This window comes from Vombatus ursinus, unplaced genomic scaffold, assembly GCF_900497805.2.
Source record: "Vombatus ursinus unplaced genomic scaffold, bare-nosed wombat genome assembly UNPS02014781.1, whole genome shotgun sequence".
Lineage (NCBI taxonomy): Eukaryota > Metazoa > Chordata > Mammalia > Diprotodontia > Vombatidae > Vombatus > Vombatus ursinus.
In genome coordinates, this window is record NW_020954559.1 from 27724780 (window position 1) to 27739244 (window position 14465).

At 34.9% G+C, this 14465-nt stretch overlaps 2 pseudogenes; both read left to right on the forward strand.

Annotated features, from left to right (window-relative positions):
* The window catches only part of LOC114046177, an 85691-nt pseudogene extending 79441 nt beyond the window's left edge, over positions 1-6250 (forward strand).
* Positions 6251-12036: 5786 nt separating this feature from the next.
* LOC114046178 lies at positions 12037-13636 on the forward strand (annotated as a pseudogene).
* Positions 13637-14465: the final 829 nt, after the last annotated feature.

Here is a 14465-nt window from a genome sequence, read left to right on the forward strand (position 1 = left end):
ATCAAGAAAAGATGATCTCTGGCTTTGCTTTGTTTTCTCTCAGGTACCATATTGACTTTTGTACTTCTGGTAGATCTTCAAACTGGTTTGTTTTGTCACCTACCTCATCTCTTCCCAGGCCCTGCCAAGTCTCCTATTAGTAACTCAATCAATACTATTTATTGCTTTTCTGGCATATTGACCGGGATCTGTTGACTTGTTGATACAGCTCTATCCCAGTACATTTTGTAGTGGTGATTTTCTAACCCAGTCTTCAGTTTGTATTTATGGAGCTCTGTGTCTATTTTATTAGCAAACATTATAGAGCTAGCTGCTGGTGGTTAACCTTAGTAACATTAGAATGCCTGTTGTTATGATTTGCAGCAGCTTCAGATGGGTGTCCTCCAACTCAGAATATTTGCTTGCTTGGCCATTTACCATACCTTAGCAAATATTCTGTGGGGTAAGACTGGCAAATTTCCACATGTATTCTATTTTATAACTGTTAGGTGGCCATTGTGCATCTTCTCTCTTTTTAGGAGAGAAAGAGAGAGAGAGAGAGAGCCTAAGGCAACCTATGAACAATACCAGTTTCAGTCAGAGGTAATTGGGCTGTAACTAAAAGTCTATGAAGGGTGGAATAGGAAGTCCCCCCCCACACACACACTTTTTACTCAACAAATCACTTAGCAAACTCTGTCTTGGTGACACAAAATCACAAAACAGGATATTACTTTGATTACACATAAGACATAAACGTTGTTATTATCAAATATAATTGGGGGAGAGAGATAGAAGAGAAGGCAGACTAGGGGAAGGGGTATTCAGAATGCATGCCATCTTGGGGTGGGGGAGGGATGAAATGGGGTGAAAATTTGGAACTCAAAATCTTGTGGAAGTAAATGTTGAAAACCAAAAAAAATTATCATTAAAAAAAAGAAGTCAGGAATCACCAATTTCTTTCAATAAAGTATCCAATGCAAATGCATGCACGCATGCATGGTTTAGAGACCATTTTCTTTCGGGAACTCAACCACGAAAATGTTGATGTCTTGGATTCTATGATTCTATTGTTTTTCCTAACAACACAGGTCACAAACCATTCACACACTTTTTTTTTTTAATCCTGTGAAATGTCTGTGTCTTCTCATAAATCCACAAAAAGAAATTCACTCAATGAGCTGGAATCATCCAGTATATCTCTTGACATTTCAGAGCCAAGATTTAAACACATGGGCTGTATTCTACCATTTATATTCTCTTTTTAATAACATTTTAATATTGCTTTTCCTGTATAGTTCTTCATGCATAATAACTCACAGCTTGTTACATCCACTATATCAACACTCCACATGCATTAGGTAAACAATAACTTTAATTTTCTAAAAAAAATGTAGTAAAACATCTCATGTTCTTCAATCATAGAAAATCAACTACATAATTTTGGAATTTTTAGTTTATTTTGGAATTCATCGGAACCCCAAATTCCAAAGGGTTAATTTGTAATACTTTGTTTCTTTGGCAGAAAATTAATTCCTTTGTTTCAGGGAAATGTTTGGGATCATTAGAAGAACTGGATAAATTCTCAAAAATATTTCAATCTCCTGCCATTCAATTCTGAACTCTGTTTATTGTCCATTTATTTTATTTATCCAAGGTATATATATACTGATGAACAAACATGATGGGTTGTCTATTTATCTGTTTATAGAATGGCCATTTTAAAGCACTATCTTTTTTTTCTCTCAGTTGACAGGCCAAACTTTTAAAAATTATTTTAGATTTTATTTATGACGTTCTGCAATCTTCTCAGGTTTGATGCAATCAGCACAATGTCATCTATAATCAAGAACATCTGGAAAAATACCTACTGCAAGCATGTTTTATCTGAGGTTTATGAACTTGTTTTTTTTTCTAAATAATTTTGATAATCCTATTTCAAAATAAATTACCAGTTTTGTAATCATTGGTATTTAATTTTATGCTTTTATAAATACTATTCTGAGAAATTCATAGATTTCACCAAAGGGATCCACAATAGAAAAAAAGTTAAGAACTGACCTAAAAAGAACCCTCTCTTCCATTTGTATTCATCACTGGAGATTTTCCACTATGGAAGCACACACCTTTGAACCATAGACATATATCTTTTTTTGATATAATCACATCCATTCAAAAAAATTCATTCAAAAATTGAAAAATTTTGTATGATTCTAGTCAGTTATTAAGGAATAATTTTATTCTTACTATAATCTTATGTTGTTAGTGAGAAATATGAAAAGGAAAGAAAATATGTAATAATCCAGAAGTTCAAAATCTTATAACCATACTTATAATGGGTTTAATTTATTGTAAGGACTTATTTTAAAGGACAACAATGAGCACATAAAATCAACTAATTATAAATTAACGTCTGTCACTTAATTATATTTCTGGGATTTAGATTTGGGATTTAATGTTATGGTTATGTTTAATGTTATGTGAAAGGAACATTCATTGCCAATTGTCAGATAGATGGGTCCATACTACAAAAAGTTTCACAAATACAATATGCAGGTCACATAGATAGGATATTTGATAATAAGTCATCTAAAACATACAGTCAACAGAGGTGATTTCTACTTTTAAACAGTGTGAGGCTTTTTTAGCCCAATTATAGTTATAAAAACTGTCATTTCTACCTTTATCTCTTTGCTATGTAATCTAGAAACTAAACCACATACATTGTGAGAGAAGAAAGGGGAAATGAAATGGGTTTTCCTCTGAACTGATCTTTAATTAAGAAAAAATATGCTGTTTCCAGAAAACTGAAATCCAAGGGAATATCTACAAATGGCCACAGAGAGACAAAACATCAACATTTGGGGGATTAAATAGTGTTAATTTACATTCAATAAAAACCTATAATTATATAAAGCTTTAAGACTTACAGAATGTCTTCCTCATTACTAATCTATAAGATTCATAATCCCAGTATCATCATGTCCATTTTGCAGATAAGATAGATAGCTGTCTGAGAGGTTAGGTGACTTGTCTAGGATTAAATATATAGTAAATATCTAGGATTGAATTAAAATTCAGATTTCTCCTAAGTGCAGAGCTATTTTCTATATACAGTTGTAGTAAGGAAGGAAAAATTGAAACCATAGGTCAGACTAACGATATTGAATGTGACATTAATGCCAAGTTTCAGAAATGATCTCTGAAATTTGTGTTTTATCAGAATGTAGACTGATTCAGTTGTGAATCCCACCAACTTGCAGTAAAAACAGAATGCAACAATCTAAAGCATAGATCTAATGCTACAGATATACTTTGTCAAATAATTAAAGAGCTTTCCCTTCTCAATTTTACCTACTGACTTCCCTGGCATCCTTTAAGTACAAATTAAAATCCTATCTTTTGCAGGAAACGTTTCCCAACCACTCTTAATTCTATTGCCCTCCCTCTATTAACTAATTATTTATCCCCTATTTATCCTCTATATTGTGTGTGTGTGTGTGTGTGTGTGTGTGTGTGTGTTTGTATTCCTTTGAATGTCAGCTCCTTTAGGACAGAAGCTTTCTTTTGCCTCTTTTTTAGTTCCAACACTTAACACAGTGCCTAAGACATGATAGGTGCTTAGTAAATGTTTATTGGTTGATTTATTATTGATTTAAAAGAACCAAAGAATGTCAACCTGCATATTTATTTAATCTTCTGTGGAGGATATTTGGAATAATTTGGATAAAGACAGGAAATGATAAGATTATGTGTAAGTGTTATGATCTTCATTATAAAAAGGTTCACCTATGAAGAGGAAATCTTAATAATACCAGAATATCTAGGTTAAATATCAAAATATAAATTGTTTGGAGTATAGCATTATATTTAAGATTTTATATTCCTCATTTAATTGTTTATAAAATCTGTTAAGTTTGCTATGGTGTTTGTTATAATAAATATTTTAAAAGAAAAAATAATAGGTAATGATTATTGAAACCTAAAAATCTGGATACTGACTCCTAGAAAGTTCATTTTATATAATATGTGATGGAATCAGAGAAACTGGGATTGAATTCTGACTCTTACTACCTGTATAACCTTAAGGAAGTAATTTCCCTTCCATGTTCATTATTTCCACATATGGAAAAATTAGAGAGTTACAGGGGGTTATCTCTAAGGTCCTCTTTCCTGGTACAAATACTATCATCCTCAACAATATATGTTACACATTTTTTTTCAGCCAAAGATAAAATTTATTAGAACATCTGTCATATTGGCCAGATTCTTAAGGAATCTGAACATTAGTGAGCTAATGGCTAGATTTTAAGAATCTGAGCACTTTAATAGAGACAAGATGGCCCTCATATACAGAAAGACTGTGGGAGAAATCTAGGAGTGTCCATGTAGTCTTCAGGGACTGTGAGGTAATAGAATGCCAGAGACCTGGAGCAAGTGGCCAAGAGAGAGAGAATGGAGGCTAGCTAGGATTAAGGCTGGGAAGTGACTGGGGCCATAGGGAGGTAAGACAATGGAGGGCTAGGCTAGGTTAAGGGTAACAGAGAATTGGCAGATTGGGTTTAGCCAAAATGAAAGGCCAGTTGAAGGGATTATAACCTCAGGCGAATGCCAGAGATTTGGCCATGTGGGAAAGTCCAGGATTTTTCCTTTCTGGGGTTCAGACCCCAACCTCATCATTCGCCCCTCAAACAAATGGTACTCATATTCTTTTAGGGTAAGAGGTGAAGGTCTTGGCTTCTGAAACTGCTTCCTGCTGGCAAGGGGCATAGAGCTTTTCCTGCCTTGAGGGCATCCCAAAGAGAAAGTTGATTGGAACCCAGCACAGATTGCATCCAGGGAACGATGCGGCGACATTGGCTGGTAACCACTGTTTGCTACCAACTGTAAGTGAATGGCCTGTAGTCTGGAAGACATAAATCTGACAGAAAAGACTGCAAGGCCCAGATATGACAGGTTAAAACATCCTTAGCTCTGTTTGGATTCGAATAATTCAGTCTTCTAATCATGCAGTATCAAATCCACCTCACAGCCAGATTCAGGAATAGCCAGGTGGGTAACATTCCTTTTCAAAGGAACATAATGGAGAAACTGAACCAGGAGGATCTCATCTTAGACTGAGGCTAAAATTGTCCTCTTAGCTTTTTCCAATGCTGACTTCTCACCAGTATCACATTCTCTCTGAGTGGCTTGTGGCATTTCTCTCAGATGGTAGATTATTGATTATTGATGGAGTATGATCTATCAGACAACTCAAAATAAAATCCTATGAGCTTTTACCTCAAACAGCAAGTTTCACTACTCACAATTTATGAAAACCTTTTCCAGGATTCACATATCAAATTAAAATTTGTCCTGATGTAAAAGGCAATCGTTAGAGATCATTTCTACATACTTGTAAATTCCCAACAAGACAATACCCAAACAAGCTTTTTGGCAAGTTTTACACATTTAAACAATAACCAACAATAGCCAAATTATTTTAGTAGTAACCAAATTATGAATAGTTGCTTGACATAACTGATACAAAAAGATTACCAATTTGAAACTTGATACAAACCCATTACCAATCAGGTGTCTTCAGTTTTTTTAAATGCATTTCCAAATTACTTTACACAGAGAATCAACAGCTCATAATTAACAGGTAAAACTACAAATTTAAAAGAACATGCTTACCCAAGTTGAGAGGCTAGCTTCTTTACTTTGAGCAGAATGTGCTGAACCTGGGTGATGCTTCCAGGCAAAGGTTGCCCCAGGGCCCAAGGCCATTGCCAGTGGGACCCATGCTGTCGAGGGTGAATTCAGAGGTGGGTTGGGGGAGGGTGAAACTCTCTTCTCCTGTGAGAAGGGTTAACAAAGATACCTTCTTGACTCAAGGGAAGGGAGTAGGAGAAGGGAATGACTAGGGTTATAAAGAGGTGTTTCAAAACTCCTTAATGATCACAAAACTTCCAGAATCTGCTAAGATTTTTTTTAGCTGTTCTAACTTTTCCCTGTAACCTCCACGAAGGAGGATTCAGGGGTGTAGATGGAAGGGAGTAAGTAAGCCTCAGGGAACCAAAACACCTGCAATTTTCCCAATTCCCTAGCATCAAGGGAATCAACAGAATTGGCCATATGCTTCCGGATAGAGCATCTGTCCTTGTCCTCTATGCTGAAGAAGGTGTACCCAGGTCCGTGGCCTCAAACCGACCAAGTGAACAGAGAGGCTGAAAGCATCAGGCTGAGTTCAAGACAGCCTCCTAACTGTCTGCCTAAAAAGCACTTCTAAGCCTTCCTAGGTGCTTGGAAAGTGACCTCAACTGTAGGGCAAGAAAGAAGAGTGGGGAGGCTTACATACCTTCCAGGCTTGGCTAGAGGGTTAGGTAGCTTCCCTGTACAGGTCACCAAAATGTTGAGGTTTAGAGGTTCTCAGACCCCAAAATCACAACACTCAGGTCCTGCCCAAATGAATTCTACCCAAGTCTTCTTTCAACCAAAGACAAGGTTTATTAGTACACCCATCATATTGGCCAGACTCTTAAGGAATCTGAATTTTAGTGAGTTATTGGCTAACTTTTAAGAATCTGAGTCCATGTCACACATATTGCTGTGTTCTTGTCTCAATAGGCCCTGACCATTAGTGGTTAGGAACAGATATTCAAAGAAACATAGTTCCTGTTTCTGAAAAGGAATAAGACTTGAATCAGCCTAAGTAAGCTAGATTCTTGAAAATGAAAAGTTGTGAGACTTTCTAATCTATGTTTTGGATCCAGGCAATTGACAATAACCTTTTTAAAAAAATATGTAATTAAAAGAATATAGTATATATTGAAAATGATTAACATAATCATTTCTAGAGATCTAGCTTGATAATATCAACTGATGATTTGGAATAATTACTAATTAATCATATTTCAGATATTTTTTCTCTGCCTTTTTTTGGAAAGTATATATTTTGCATATGTCGTCAATTATCTTAAAGTTGTCAGAAGTCATTGCATATAAAGCAATAATAGCTTTCAAAAAATCTGAAATATGCATTAAAATTGGCTTTAATATATGTGCATATATTAACATAGCCAAATATTCATGTATACCTTTCTTCCATTTACCCAACTTTGCAACCTTCATATATTCCTAGACTACTCATTTGCTCTTAAAAAAATACTTTTTTATTTTGTTTTACTTTTTTTCCCCTAATTAACAAATATTTATTTCCTTGCCTTCTCCTCTCCTGCCCTCCATGGGAGGATGGTGGGGTGGAACTTGTAATAAATATGGATAGTCAAGGAAAACATACTGATCATGTTTAAATATATATGTCTCATTCTGTATCGAGACTTTGGCCTCACCACTGTGACATGGGTAGCATGGTTCATCATCATTATTCTATTTATCAAACTCAAATAGAAATGGAAACCACTAAAACAGAGGTTGGGGACCTGCAGCCTGGAGGCCACATGTGGCTTTCTATGTCCTTGGGTGTTGCCATTTGACTGAGTTCAAGTTTTACAGAACAAATCTTTTTTACTAAAGGGATTCGTTCTGTGAGGTTTGGATTCAGTCAAAGGGTCACACTTGAGGACTTAAAGAACCACATGTGACCTCAAGGCCACAAGTTGCCCACCCCTACACTAAACCATGCATAAGAATATATTGCCTTCAAAAAACACATATTAACATTATCTACATTCTATTATATGTGTACTTAAATTTGTTAAATATTCTGTAATTACATTTTAGTCTGTTTCCTGTCATAGCCTGGAATGTTACAGGCCATTCTATGGGATGCTTGTATGTTACTTTTGCTCTACAATCATGATTGGTCATTACATTATTTAGAATTATTAAGTCTTTCAAAATGGTTTGTCTTTCCAATGTTGTTGTTACTGCAAAAACTTTTCCTCTGCTTTTATAGACTCCTCACTTTTTAAATCTCATAGACTAAATCAGTAGCAAAAGTTTGTCATTTCAATCACTCTTCAAAACATATCTCGTATGCTTCCTTCTCTTCAATCATATACCAACTATCTTAGTTCAGGTTTTTTATCACCTCTCACTTGAACTATTACCATATCTTCCTAATTAGTCTCTCTGTCTTAAGTATTTTCCAAATTAAATCCATCTTCAACATAGCCATCAAAGAAAATTTTCTAACATAGTTGTCTGATCATGCCACCCTCTCTACTGAATTTCATAGGGTCTCAATTCTTCTATGCTCAAACATAAATTGCTTACCTGTCAATTAAATCTCTTCCCAATCTGCCCTCTTTCTACATTCCTAGCCTACTTACCTACTATTCTCCTTCATACTCAACTGCAGATCAGCCATATGGGTCTACTTGTTCTTCCTTATATGTATCACACTGACTCCCATCTCTGTTCCTTTGCACTGCCTATCCCCTAGTGTTCTGAGTATTCTCCTGCCACACCTCTGCTCCTATAATCCTCAGTATCCTTCAAGCCTCAAGTGCTATATTCTGTTGACAGCCTTTTCCTCCAAACTAACCTATTTGATTTATATATGTTAAATAACAGGTAGATAGTTTGCTGTATTTCTTTCTTTTAATTAAAAACAACAACAATGTTTTATAAGACAAAAAGATTACATTCAAAAATATTGTACTTTTGAATGGGATGCTGTAGTTTAATGGAGAAAAGCAGGCAGTTTCCCACATAAATTCTAGTAAATATCTGAAAATGACAACTGAAGGATAAAACAGAAGCAAACTCTTTCATTTATTCCAGAAATATTTAAGATTTGAGAAGTTAATGGAGGCAGGTGGAAGGGAATAAACTAGGGAAGCCAGTGCCAGCTTGGATAAACACAGAATTAAGGGAGATGGGAAGTGGTAGGGAAACCATCATAAACTCCAGTAACTGTTCCATGACCTAGTCAGCATTCTCAACAGGTGTGTTGAAAGTCAGTGTCAGCTCCAGTAATTGGATTCCAGAAACCCAGTCATTGACTTAGTTTATCAAGACACAAACAGGGATCAAATTATCACTGAAAAGTCACTTAACAGAGAAAGAGGGCCAGGCTGTGCTCTTCAACAAGCAGTGGAAATCACAATATGGGAAAAAGTCAACTCCATGTGGAAAGGCTGTGGTGAAGAGAAGAATGCAATTTCCACCTTCCCACTGGGGCCTGCTACAGCTACAGCAGGGGTTGGAAACAATTCCACCTTGTAAATGATGCAAAGAGAAGTTAAAGAGAATTTCTGAAGCCTGAACTCAGATGGCGCCACCAGGAGAATGAAAGAGAAAGCATTAATAAAAGTAGAGTATAAGACCTAATGATAGTTATTCCTTCTAAATTGGCCACAGAAGTATCTAAGATTTGGTGTACCCAACTCATCCAGAAAGTGCAGGAGGACATGGATCAAACAAAAAAAAAATCCCAAACTAAAAACTGAGACTGAAAACATCAGTAAACAGAAGAAAACAATATACACAATGAAGAAATATTACAGGTTATGAGCATCCCAAGAAGTAAACCATAAAAAGAGAGTAACATCACAGCAAATACAAGCAGAAGAAATTCAGAGGGAAAAAATGGGTTGGGCATATGGATAATACGAATGAGTGGGGTTATTAATGGTAATGAAAAAAAAATTGAGAAGAAAGAAAAATGAGCATCAATGAAACATTTATAAAAATATATAGGACAGGGGCAGCTAGGTGGCATAGTGGATAGAGCACTGGCCCTGGATTCAGGAGAACCTGAGTTCAAATCTTGACTTAGACACATAACACTTACTGTGTGACCCTAGGCAAGTCACTGAGCCCCATTGCCTAGCCAAATATATATATATATATATATATTTAATAAAATATACATATGACATCAGAAGGTGTTTCGTAGAGTGATATAGATAAGTAAGGGAATATAGTTTCTACCATGTTAAATTTAATATATATTAAAAATAAAAGCTATAAGTAATTTTACTGCCCTTCTTTTTGTAAGTAAATGTGAATGATTATTGATGATTGATGATTTTATACATTGGTATAAGAATTTCCTGAGACATACATCTACATTTATATATTGATGATTTTATACATTGGTATAAGAATTTCCTGAGACATATGATAACATTGATAAACTTTCATTTTTTTTTTTTGGCAGAAGTGATTCTGTATCTTTATTGAAACTTAGCTAATATATACTGTCAGAATGTGACAAAAAGAAACCAGACTGAACTGGTTACCTCAATTTTAGTTGTTTCCATTTCAACTGAATGTTGGGTTTTATTTTAAGCATATTCATTGCTATCATTTGTTGTGCTTTTATTCTATGTTTTTTTTATTCTATTTTTTATGTCCTTTTATTCTATGTTTTTTTTAATTGGATATCTCTCCAAGGAAACTTGCACATGCTGTAGCTTTTAAACAGACCAATTGTCTGCTAGAGCCATTGCAGCAACTGTTGGTTTGGAGAAGACAAGAATATCAAATATCATTTAGGCTGACAATAAAACGGTACCAGTTACATAGAAGCTCAAAGGAAATTTTGGTCAAATGTGAACAGAAAAATTAATAAAATTAGTAATAATCATCTCCAGAAAACAAACAAGATATTTCAGAGGGTCCTCTTAGCTGGAAAGCTTATTCTAAAGCTTGTTCTAAAATGCAGTGTGAAAAAACTGCTTGTCACAGGCAAGGCGATGTAAAAACTGGAGTCCTGAAGATTGAAAGAAAAAAACAAAAAGTTTTGTTTTTGTTTTTGTTTTGTTTTGTTTTTTTAACCAGGTCACTTTTTATTACAGGCTATTCCAAAAACTATTGCCAAAAGTACTACTATAAGAACTAGCTGTAAGATGAGGGGGAAGGAGAGAGAAGGAATTTTTTTTTGAACTTCCTGTGGGCCTGTAAGTATTTTATGTTTTCAGGGAAAATAACTGATAAATATATGGATATGTTGAGAAGTATAATTATTTTGGAATTATAGAAATTACTAAATAGGATGTTGAAACAGAGGTTGCTCTGTATGTCAAAAAAGGTTAAAAATTCATCTGGGGCAACTAGTTGGCACAGTAGATAAGAGCACCAGGCCTGTAGTTACGTGGTCCTGAATTCAAATCCACCCTCAGATACCCACTGTGTGACCTTGGGCAAGTCACTTAACCACTCTTTGGATCACTTTCCTGGTCTATGTAATGGGAAAATAATAGCATCTACCTCCCAGGGCTGAGTGCTTAGAATAATGAATTGAAACATAGTAAGCACTATATAAATATTAACCACTTTTATTTAAAAAATGTTAACTAACATGCTTCTATGGCTTGAAAATTAGTTTGATTTAAACCCTATTGAAAGTCTGTGAATATAATTAAGACCAGACTTACCAAACAACTTAACCAATCAAGATTAGATTTAACAAAATGAGCTGTCCTTCAAAGATACATGTAATTTTGAACTTGATTTATATAATTTCCTGATGAATTAAAATGTGTCACAATATTGTGAATTCAATGTCAAATTGTATAAAACAAATGATTGCCACAAAAGGACATGTTTCTTTAATATGAAAAAAATGTAAGATTCATTATATGTGTGTTTATTTTATTTTGTTTCAGTTAATTTGTAAATGACTTTAAATTGATAGTTTAAAAGGCAATAACAGAAAACAAACATGGAAATACAAGGGTGAGAATAGCCTAGGATGAGCAGCCAGGGATGTGCAATGGTGTACAGTGTTGAAGTAAGCATCTCAATGAGGGCATGGATTCATTGATATACTGAAGCGTAAGCCCTAAATATTATAATATGATAAGGCATATGTATCTAATTTCCTATATCAGCTCTTGTGGGTTTCTATTTTTCTAATGAAGATGTTTCTAATTTTTTCTAATTTTTTCTAATTTTTAAAAATTATTAATTTTTAATTAATTTAATTAATTAAAAATATAAAATGTATCTATGTTATGAACTTCATTTAAGTAATTTACTTAATGTCAGAGAAGCTACATCATTCATTTCCCTCCAATCCTGATTATACACTCCCTCCCTTATAATGAAAGAAATAACAAGAAGAAGGGCAAGGCAGAGCAGGCAGCTAGAGGGAGGGGCTGCATGGGGCAAGGAGGACCACAGTGGCCCAGCTCCACCAGGGCCCAGAAACCTAACAACAGAGCATTCGCGCTGCTGGTCCTACTCTGATTAAGGCAAGTCCTTGATGTCAGGAGGATAAACCATGCTCTTCCTTTGTGCTGGAATGTCACTTTACTGAATAACCTGCCCCTCCTACCTCCCATTTGCTTTATCTGTATTCTGTCACAAGTAAGAAAAGACGGGAACTAGGCGAACACATTGGATCACAATTATTTCCCATGGTTTCTACCTGAAGAACAGACTGAGATTGATGGATTGCTTGCTGCCATAACAGGGTTAGGACACGATATCCTGTGTAAAAGAGCAGAAAATCTTTTCCAATTCCAGTATCATTGGAAATACTATAGGCTTACCTTGGGGGTGCTTTACCAGAGAAAATGACAATCAGGCTCTACGATAGAAGGAAGAATATTAACCTGATGGGGACCATTCTGAGTCCTAGTGAAAACATCATCAAAAGAACAGTTTATCATTTTGATATCAGAGCCTTCAAAAGGAAATGCAGAGGAGAAAAGCCACATGATCATGAAAATGTCACTTGTACCTACTGAAGATGTGAAAGCAAGTCAAATCTAAGAGTTTACAGAGGATCTGATTATCTCTGTAGTACATGTGCTATGCTGCAGAAATGAACTGAAAGGTTGGAAGTAAACAAAAATCAAGATTTGGCTTCTGGTGAAAAGGCATTGGCTACTCAACTGCTCTCAGCATTCAAACAAGACACCTTCACACCACCCACTCCCCAGTTGAAGAGACTTAGAGTTGGTGTGGTGACAATTTGATTGAAAACTGGCTGCTTAAAGTGCCCCAGATCTCGACATTTCTTAATGTGATCATCAGGCCAGGATTCTCACCCAGACCTTGCCAGTTTCATTCTAGAGTATAAAGATAGGGGAAAAAAAAGTCATGACCCTCCTCAACATTCCTGTCATTGTTTATATATAGCATCTCCCACCTCCATACAAATTCTAGCACACATGGAGACTGATTTTTTCTAAACAAATTTATGACTACAGCTTTCCATAATTCTGTGGGAATATTATAGACAAAGATCCTGGCTTATTACTGTTAAAGAAACAGGGGTGACTATATATTTGCTGGCTTTTCATCTCTCTCCTGGGTGGTCAAGAGCCAATTTCAAGGGGAGAGAAGATCCTTCCTGTTTACCATTTCTCCCAACATTGGAGTGTACACACACAGTGAATACAATGTACATTAAATGTTTTTAATTATGAGTGACAAACTATACCAAATGGATTGATCATGGAGGGGCAGTTTGATTACTTTGGACCTTTGATTGATTATGATATTGGGAAAGGCCACAGCAAAACAAATCTTAGATATTCTACTTATAACAGTACACATTATCAGCTAGGGGAAACTTTCAGTTAGATACCCTAGATGTATGGGCAGTTGAAGATCTCACAAATGAGAAGGCAACCAATATGAAGAATTTCTAAACATTAACACTGAGGTGTACTTCCTGTTAGAAATGATTGGAAAAAGTCACCATAGTGAAGCAATTTGAGATCTATGTGCGGAAGAAAAAACAAATGAATAAGGTACCATCCTGTGGTCATCCTTGGACTAAGTTTTTAATCCCACTCTATCTTAATTTCAGTATGTAATGAAAACCTTCCCATTGCTGTCATATCTAGAATCAGATACCTGTCTAAAATTGTGTAAGAAAATTGTTGGTTTTATAAGTAAAATAATATCCTTTGTGTCTCCTCTAAAAAAAAAGAAAAATAAATAAAATGTATTTTCATGATGTGTATGTGTATATACATACATACCCATATATGTGTGTGTGCATGTGTACATATATATGTATGTGTGTATATAGGTATGTACGTATGTATTTTAGCATTCTGGAGAAATGTGGAGATGGACAATAATTACCAGCACTGAATATTGAAGGAGAAATTAATCAAAATACAAGTAGTTTTGAGCACAATACCATTTTCATATAGAAATAGAATAGTTTTCCAAATTACTACTTTAATTTAATAAACTCAGAATTTGAGGGTTTTTTTTTTTATTTAAAGTCCTATAGGACAGAGATGTTCATGTCCCATAACACTCTGAAGGAGGTCTGAACCAACTTAAAATGTAGTTAGGACACATTTACCAAAACAAATAAAACTAAAATAAAATAGAGGAAACATTAAAATTTAAAAAAAAAAATAAGTAAAGGTGTTTCCCCCGGGTACCGTTTAGAGACCCCCATTTCAATTTGAGTTTGACACCATTGCTGTAGAATATTTTCTTTCTTGTTTTTTTTTTTTGCTAATTAATAAGAAATTGAACCTCATTTTAAAAGGTTTAATTTATAATTTTAATGAGTTTATTTTGATGTTAAAGTTAAGTTATATGCAATGATGTTACAG